Source organism: Rhinopithecus bieti, unplaced genomic scaffold (assembly GCF_001698545.2).
Source record: "Rhinopithecus bieti isolate Rb0 unplaced genomic scaffold, ASM169854v2 scaffold_5022, whole genome shotgun sequence".
In the NCBI taxonomy this organism is placed as follows: Eukaryota; Metazoa; Chordata; class Mammalia; order Primates; family Cercopithecidae; genus Rhinopithecus; species Rhinopithecus bieti.
Window position 1 is genome coordinate 684516 of NW_016804965.1, and position 9328 is coordinate 693843.

The 9328-nt window shown below is 44.4% G+C and overlaps 1 long non-coding RNA gene across 1 annotated transcript in view; it reads right to left on the reverse strand.

Moving 5' to 3' along the window:
• Positions 1 to 4316, reverse strand: part of LOC108528809 (uncharacterized) — a 28002-nt gene extending 23686 nt beyond the window's left edge. Inside the window, exon 1 of the long non-coding RNA XR_001885312.1 lies at positions 4171 to 4316. This is a non-coding gene — a long non-coding RNA (uncharacterized LOC108528809). The remainder of the gene's footprint in view (positions 1 to 4170) is intronic.
• Positions 4317 to 9328: the final 5012 nt, after the last annotated feature.

The window sequence follows — 9328 nt, forward strand, 5'->3', positions numbered from 1 at the left end:
TATATTTTCATTTTACTAGCCACTCTGAAGATTTTGAGAAGAGCCATGTAATTGAGAAACCTATTTGCAACTTAACAAATGATTTATATCCCTAATGAATATAAAGTGCTTGCAAATAAAGAAACAAATGATCAAAAGCCCAATGGAAAAATAGGCATAGTACATGAGTAGGCCATTTTACAAGTAGAAATACAGATGGAAAATAAAATGTGAAAAATGTCGAACAGTAATCAAATAAATGTTAACTAAAACTGTTACCACCTTTTCTCCATCATCAGTGGTTATCTTCAAAGGGTAGGATTACAGGGTCTTTTTTGTTGTTGTTGCTTATCTAAATTGTGTAATTTCTATCAATAGTATCTAATAAGTATATAAAAGAATAGTTCAGTAGCTGGGCGGTAATTACCACTTCAAAGAACAGTGATACAGTAAAAACTCATCACCAACTCATCACCAGGATGGCCCAAGAAAACAAACCCATGGAAAACGAAGTGTATCATCACTTCAAAACCTACTATAGGCCGGGCATGGTGGCTCACACCTGTAATCCCAGCACTTTGGAAGGCTAAGGCAGGTGGATCAACTGAGGTCAGGAGTTCAAGACCAGCCTGGCCAACATAGTGAAACTCTGTCTCTACTAAAAATACAAAATTAGCCGGGCGTGGTGGCATACACCTGTAATCCCAGCTACTCGGGAGGTTAAGGCAGGAGAATCGCTTGAACCCGGGAAGCAGAGGTTGCAGTGAGCCGAGATCACGCCACTGCACTGCGCCTGGGCAACAAGAGTGAAACTCCATCTCAAAAAAAAACAAAACAAAACAAAAAAAATCCTACTATATACCATACTCTTTTCTCTGTTTCAGGCTGTTTTCTTTGTCTGGTCCTTTCCTCATATCCATAAATTTGCCAGTTCCCCATGACTATTTCCTTTATGTTTATCAGGTCAACCCACTGCTAATCCTTTCACATAGCTGGTAAAGCCACCTTTGACAGTACCAGCTATCTTCCTGTATCTATCTTCCCGTAAGATGACTTTGATCATGTCACTTCTTTGCTCATTAAGTTTAAACTCTTTAAATGTGGCGCTCAAGTTCCTTCACAAAGGAGTCTGACCTGACTTCTGGACTTCTGAATTACTCCTATCCAGTAGGATTCCTAAACTCCAAGCTAATAGGCCTTCTCTACTGTCCTCTGAATAAGTAGAGGAGGCCCAACTGTTTGTATCTCATTCTTTATTCATCTAACACTATTTGGATGAAGATGCTGTCTTAGTAGTTTAAGATTGGGAGGATGAAGGATACAGATGAAATATTTAGTATTAATATCCAATATAAGCTATGTGCTAAAGAAGTGGTAGACACTACTCATTGATGTATATTTTCCTTTTCCCTTTAACTGGTCACATATTAAAGAATAAAATGTTTATTTTACTTCTATTTTTTAAATACAGTGTCATACTATATTGCCCAGGCTGGTCTCAAACTCCTGGTGTCAAGGAGTCCTCTCGCCTCGGCCTTCATAAAGTGCTGGGCTGAGCCATGCACCTGGCCAAGAACAAAATTTTTAGCACTTGTATTTGTTGAACTGTGTCTTCTCAGGACATTAAATTTAGTTGTAATAATCTTTAACTTTTCAAAGAACAAACATACCTCTCTCACTATTGTTTGTATTTGTGTAAATTTTCAGGCTTTTTTTTTTCCATTACTGATCTGTAGCTTAACAGAAATAATTTTCCACAGCAGTTCCATTTATTCCACAACTCTTAGGACATTCAGTTACAGTTAAAAGAGCAAGAACTTTGCAATGACAAAGGCCAAGATTAGCATTCTGAATTCTACCCCCTACCCCCGTTTTTTCAGCAGTGTGACTTTAGGCAAATTGTGACCTCTCCAATTTCTTTCCCCTAACTCTAACACGGGGATAATAATACCTATTTCATAGGGTTATTGTAAAAATTAAATGAGTAAGTGGAAACTACTTCATAGTCCTTGATACATACTAAGAACTCTACAAATAGAAATTATCAATACAATTATTACTACTCAACAGCAAGAGCACCACTGTCTAGAGTATCTGGTAACTCCAATTTTGAAAACCTGAGCGCAAGATAATGAGACTGCACTGTAGCAGTTACCTGAATTCTGGTAGTACAAACTAAATAAGCACCGTCTACACTTTAATATGTCCCTTATTTTACTTGACCCCTCTAGAAAGCAAGCTATTATACGTATGATTATTTATCATGAGAGCATAGAAATATATAAAATAATTGAAATGATATAATAATGTCTGGGATTTGCTTCAAAATAACCCAGGGTAGCTGGGTGCGGTGACTCCCGCCTGTAATCCCAACACTTTGGGAGGCCAAGGAGGGAGGATCGCTTAAACCCAGGAGTTCAAAGATAGCCTGAGCAACATAACAAGACCCCAGCTCTACAAAAGGGCCGGGGTGGGGGGGGAGTTAGCCGGGCTTGGTGACGCCTGCCTGTAGTTCCAGCTGGCGGGGAGGCTGAGGCGTGAGGATCGCTGGGGCCCAGGAGGCGGAGACTGCAGTGGGTCGAGATCCCGCCACTGCACTTCAGCCTGGGTGACAGAGACCCTGTCTCAAAAACGCAAAATAACCCGGATTAGGGGAGCAAGACTGCCCATGTATTGATAATTACTGAAAGTGGGTAATGAGTACAGTGAATTCCTTATATCTTCGTTCAATTTCTCCACAGTTTGAAGATTTCCATAATAAAATGCTGCTGTTGTTAATGCCCAAAGGCCGGCTTTGGGGCTTCCTGCAAACTCTGGTCATGGTCAGAAGATACACTGGTAAGTTCTAGGAGGCGAAAAGTGACACAGCAACCACGCGAAGCTGGTTAAACTTTCCGGCAGACCACCGAGCGCACTGCTCCTGTCGGACGCCGGCTTGAGGTGCACCCGCGCAGTCGGGCTCCCGAGCCTGGGAAGGGCGCAGCCCCCGAGGGAGCCGCCGCGAAGGGCGGTCGCCCCAGGACCGCCGCCTGGCGGCCGGCGCGGGAAACGGGGGTCCGAAAGATGGACCGAAGGTCGGGGAGGGGCAAGAGGCGTAGAGGTAGATAGGCGGGTGGGCGAGTCTCAGCCTTCAGGGCAAGTCAGCCGACTTCCCTCTGCTTCTCCGGAGCCCCGGACCCACGCGCCCTCAGCCGAGGCAGTCTCTGCCTCCCAGCCGCGGGGCAAACACCCAACCGGCCCAGGATCCCGCCGGCCTCCCTGCGTTCCCGAACCGAGCTCTTTCAGCTCCTGTCCTGATTCCAGGGCATCCCACGGCCGTCGGGCCTGGAGCCGACTTCATTACCCCGTCGCCAACCGCTTTTCCGAGTTCCCACCCTACTCACCTCCGCCGCGCGGCAGCCAGCACCCACTCCGGCTCCTCAGGCTTCCACCTTGGCTGTCCCGTGGCGTTGCTGCCAATCAGCCAATCCCCGCCTCAAGCCTGAGCCAGGCTGATCAATCAGCTGTTTCTCCAGGCTCGGAGGCGGGCACAAGAAGCCCGGCGGAGGGCGCGGCAACCGCTCAGCAAGCCGGCTGCGGCGTTTCACAGTCGGTGTGCGCACGCGCGGAGCTCTGCGAGGGGCGTGTGCTTTTATGCGGACCTTGCTTTGTGCCTTCACTGTCCTGCCCTGGGTAGTGCTTTTGTCAGCTTCATGCTCTAGGGGTTTAGGGACACCCACATTCTGAATGTAGTCGCAGATGTGTATTACCTTGAAAGAGGCTGCGAGTCGTAAGCCTTTGTTAACCTAACATGTGGAGCCCATTTCACCGCACGCTATAGGGACCTGTGTCCACCCGGCAGATATAATGCCTGTGCGGACCTCACATCAGGAATGTTTCTCTTCAGGCAGAACAGGAGTGCGGGGATTACAAAGTGCCTCATGGATAAGTATTTTAATTTACCGTGTTCAGTTCCAGCGTCTGTTCAGTCAGATTCATTTGGGGAACGTGCTTTCTAAAGATTTGAATACTCTAGGACACTCTGGATTTCCAATAATTGTCGTGAAAATATGATTATTACATTTATAGTTAACTTATGCAGTATAGTAATGTGCGTAGGCTTGATGAAAGATTCCCATGTATGGCAGGAAACCTGTGCGTATTTCTGTATGGCTTTTGAAGAGGCTGTTGCTGATTGGCTGTCTCTCTTACCCTCCTATTGCAATTGATCCCGGAGGTCGCTGGGCTGTCACTGGATCTCTGATGTTCTTGCCCTGGATGACACAAGTCTCTTCCTAGTGAGGGCTTTCCTCCTTCACCCAGAGCATTAACTCATTTACTCAACAAGGGCTTGCTGGGGTACCACTATGACAGCAGAAAGGTTGGTAAAAGCCTTGAGCCACGCCCTAAGTGAGCCTGCATGATGACGAGGAGATAACACAAACTAAACAAAAGCACAAACTTAACATACGTGATCAAATATTATAATGGAATTGAGGTGGGAGCCTCGGCGCCTCCATAATGTCTCAGGGAATACTTCCTGAGAAGTGAGTGCTTGTCTGAGACCGGGTGCAAGAGCAGGAGCTTTGGAGCTGAAAGGGTGGGAGCGACGGATGGTGGCGGTTCTGTCAAAGGGCACTCATTTCTTCCTCTGAGATCTTTCTGGAGGTTATTTACTGCTAAGCTAATGAAGCTTGTGTTTCAGGCACGCTGACTTTCGCTAGCCCTTTCCAAAGTCCATAAAGGAACTTTAGCACTGAGTTTACGTGATCATACGTTGTTTTCTACTTATTTATTAAAAGGAAAATGTCTTAAAGCACCCCTCAAAGAGGCATTGGTTAAGACCTGTCTTTTTTTTTTTTTTTTTTTTTTTTTTTTTTTTTTTAATCCTCTCCAACTTCCCTTCCTTCATACTTCCTTTCTTGCTAGATACGCTGGAGTAGCCTTGGACATTTTGGGAATCTGGGTGGGGGAAAGAGAGTTGAATTGAACTTGGGCCTCTTCGTGATAAGTTACTGCTGGCTCTCCTGGTGCTGGACTGGCTTTAAGCAAGACATGCTATGCCATCTCACTCAGTGCTATGATACAGGGATGTGTCCCTTGGCACCTGGCCCTAGAAGTATGTGACTAGTGGAGGATAAAGTTTGAGGCCAGGCGCGGTGGTGCATGCCTGTAATCCCAGCAATTTGGGAGGCTGAGGCAGGTGGATCACTTGAGGTCAGGCGTTTGAGACCAGCCTGGCTCACATGGTGAAACCCCGTCTCCACCAAAAATACAAAAAAGCTGAGTGTGGTGGCACGTGCTTGTAACTCCAGTTACTCAGGAGGCTGAGGCAGGAGGATTGCATGAACCCGGGAGGCAGAGGCTGCCGTCAGCGGACGGAGCGGAGACTCTGTCTCAAAAAAAAGTGGGGGCAGGGGCTGGGCGCTGTGACTCACGCCTATAATTCCAGCACTTTGGGAGGCCGAAACGGGGGGATTACTTGAGGTCAGAAGTTTGAGACTAGCCTGACCAACATGGTGAAAACCCTGTCTCTGCTAAAAATACACACACACACACACACACACACACACACACACACACACACACACACAAATTAGCCAGGCATAGTGGCGGGTGCCTGTCCCCAGCTACTCGGGAGGCTGAGGCAGGAGAATGGCTTGAACGCGGGAGGCGGAGGTTGCAATGAGCCGAGATCACGCCACTGCACTCTACACTCCAGTCTGGGTGACAGAGCGAGACTCTGCCTCAAAAAAAAAAAAAAAGAGAGAGAGAGAGAGAAAGAGAGTTTGAAATGTACAAAGCCGGAAGCTAATCTAGGGGAGATCTTCTGGTCATCACGCTTCTAAAATTGTCAGCAGGATGCTTTGTTTTTTGTTTTTAATTAACTATTTTAGAATTATTTTAGATTTACAGAAAAGTTAGAGTACATAAAGTTCCTGTCTACTCCTCACCCAGTTTCCCTAGTGTTAACATCTTACATTACCATGATACACTTACAAAACTAAAGAGCCAGCCAGGCGTAGTGGCTCACGCCTGTAATCCTAACACTTTGGGAGGCCAAACTGGGAGGATCATTTGAGCCCAAGAGTTCAAGACCAGCCTAGGCAACAAAGTGAGACCCCATCTCTATTTTTTAAAATAAATAAATAAAAGAAAAAACAAAACAACTAAAAAGCCAAATATTGGTACATTACTATTTACTAAACTCCAGACCTCATTTGGGTTTTAGTAAGGTTGTTTTTCTGTTTCAGGATCTAATCTAAGATGCCACATTGCATTTAGCCATCAAGCCTCCTTAGTCTTCTCTGATCTGTGACCGTTTTTCTGTCTTTTCTTGTTTTTCATGACCTTGATATGACCATGACAGTTTTGAAGTCTAGTCAGGTATTTTGCAAAATGTCCCTCGATTTCTGTTTGTCTGATGTTTTTCTCATGATTAGACTGTGGTTATAGGGTTTGGGGAAAACATCACATGATGAGATGACCTTCTCATCACATTATGTCAGAGGATACATGATATCACTCTACCTTATTACTGGTGAGGCTCACACATGGTAATATTTGATAGTTACTCCACTATAAAGTTGTATTTTCCCACTTTCCATATTCCTTTCTTTGAAAACAAGTCACTAAATACTGCTCACACTCAAACGGAATGGGGATTAAGCTTCAACTTCTGGAGTGGACAATTGATAAACCTTATTTGAAATTCTGAAAGGAAGATTTGTCTTTCCTCATTTATTAATTTATATTTATATTCAATCATTTATTTATATAGACATATAGACTCTTGCATATTTATTTTATACTGTTACTCAATTGTTTCAGCTTTGGCCATTGGGAGTTCTTTTAACTAGGTTCATGTGTTCCTTTTGTTTTTTGAGTATCTCCTTTTTTCTGGAACTATAAAATGCTCTGCGCTTATCTTGTATTTTTCCTTACCCAGCCCTAAAATCAGCCATTTCTCCAAGGAGTCCTGGAATGGTATTTAGAAACCAAGATTTAGGTACTGGATGATCTCATTGCTACTGGGATATCACTTAATTTATTGTTTTATTTTTTATGGAGCTGGGGCCTTGCTGTGTTGCTTAGGCTGGCCTCAAACTCCTGGGCTCAACTGATCCTTTTGCTTGGCGTCCCAAAATGTTGGGATTACAGGTGTGAGCCACCATGCCAGGACCAGGATATTGTTGAATTTATCCTCTCTTACAAGATAGAGCTAGGAAATATATTACCACCTTGTTTTTTAATTCTTTGCTTACATCTCTATGATAGTCTCTAAGGTGACCCCCAATGATCCTTGCCTCCTGGTATTCATGCCCCTTGTATAATCCCCTCTCCTTGAGCATCAACTTGCTTCTAATGAATAGAATACAGTAAGAATGAAAGGATGTCATTTCTAGGTTAGGTTACAAAAAGATTGTGGCTTTCATCCTGTTTGCTCCTTCTAGCTCTCCTTCACTTGCTCTGAGGGAAGACAGTGTCATATGTGAGCTGCCCTAAGTAGAAGCCCATGTGGCAAGAAACTGAGGGAAGCCTCTGACCAACACTCAGCAAGGAACTGAGGCTCTCCTTCCATCAGCTATGAGAAACTGAGTCCTACTAATGGCCATGTGAGGTGAGCTTGGAAAAATAGCCTGTCTCACTCAACCCTTGAGATGACTGAAGCCCCAGCTGATCTCTTGATAGCAGCCTTTTGAGAGATCTGAGCCAGAGGCACCCAGCTAAGCTGCACATGGATGCCTGATGCACAGAAACTATAAACTAGTAAATTATTACTGTGTTAAGTTGAAAACTTTTGTAGAAATGTATTAGGAAGTGATATACAGGACGGGCGTGGTGGCTCACATCTGTAATCCCAGAACTTCGGGAGGCCAAGGCGGGAGGATTGCTTGAGCCCAGGAGTACAAGACCGTCCTGGGCAACACAGTGAAACCTCATCTCTAGAAAAAAACATGCATAAGGGACGGGTGCGGTGGCTCATACCTGTAATCCCAGCACTTCGGGAGGCTGAGGCAGGTGGATCACTTGACGTCAAGAGTTCGAGACCAGCCTGGTTAACATAGTGAAACCCTGTCTCTGCTAAAAATACAAAAAATTAGCCAGGCGTGGTGGCAGGCGCCTATAATCCCAGCTACTTGGGAGGCTGAGGCGGGAGAATCACTTGAACCCAGGAGGCCGAGGTTGCAGTGAGCTGAGATCGCGCCATTGCACTCCAGCCTGGGTGACAGTGCAAGACACTGTCTCAAAAAAAAAAAAAAAAAAAAAAAGAAAGAAAGAAAAGAAAAGAAAAAAGAAAAAAAAACATACATAAGGTAGCCAGGTGTGGTGGTGTGCGTCTGTAGTCACAGCTACTCAAGAGGCTGAGGTGGGAGGATCACCTGAGCCTGGGGAGGTTGAGGCTGCTGTGAGCCCTGATCTCAACACTGCACTCCATCCTGGGTGACAGAATGAGACTGTCTCAAAAATTAAATTAAGTTAAATAAATAAAATGAAATACAAAGGACACATTAGATAATTAATACAATTTATGTTTCCTCCACAAGATCAGTGACTCTTAAATTTCACATTGGAGCTGTTTAAAAGTATGTATGCCCAAGCCTCTACCTCTGCAGCTCTATTCAGCAGAATTATGATTGTTCTGCATAGCTAGCTTTGGAAACAAATGTGGAAGATTATAGGGCAATCCATTTGGGCATGTGAGAATAAAATAGAATACTTTTCTTTTTAGTGTATTTGATCCTAGAGTTCTTGACCCAAATTAAGGGCTCAGTTTTCTTGGCAGAATCTCGAACAACTGAAACTTCGTCTGCCATTTGCAGTTTTTATTGAATGGAAGAGAAAGAAACAGAGCTCTCTTACTCACTGTATGGCCTTGAAAAAGTCCCTTATCTTTTTTGGGCCTCCAAATTCTGAGTAGGAAATTAAAGGATTATAAATGCCATTATTTACGCAAATAGATTTGTTCATTGTTAGATGTATTAGGCAAAAGAGAGGTGACCAAGGCTGATCGTGAGCTTCCTTCACCATAGAGATTTAACAAAATATCAGACTCCCATTAATGTTGGTAGACAATGAAGCTGTATACTGTAGTAGAAAGAATATGGGCTTCAGAGGCAGACAGACCCTTGTTGGAAATATGCCTCTGCCAATGACCAGCAGTGTGGTCTTGAGCAAGACAGTCAGCCTTCCAGGGTCTCAATTTCTTCCCTTTCACAGTGGCAATAGTAGACAGCTCAAAGAGTAGCCTTGAGGATCGATTACATAACATTTATCAAATGCTCAGGGGAGTGCCTGGTTTATCTCAAGGGCCCAATAAATAATAACCATGTAGGATATATAGTCAGCTTGGGTGGTTGTGATCCAG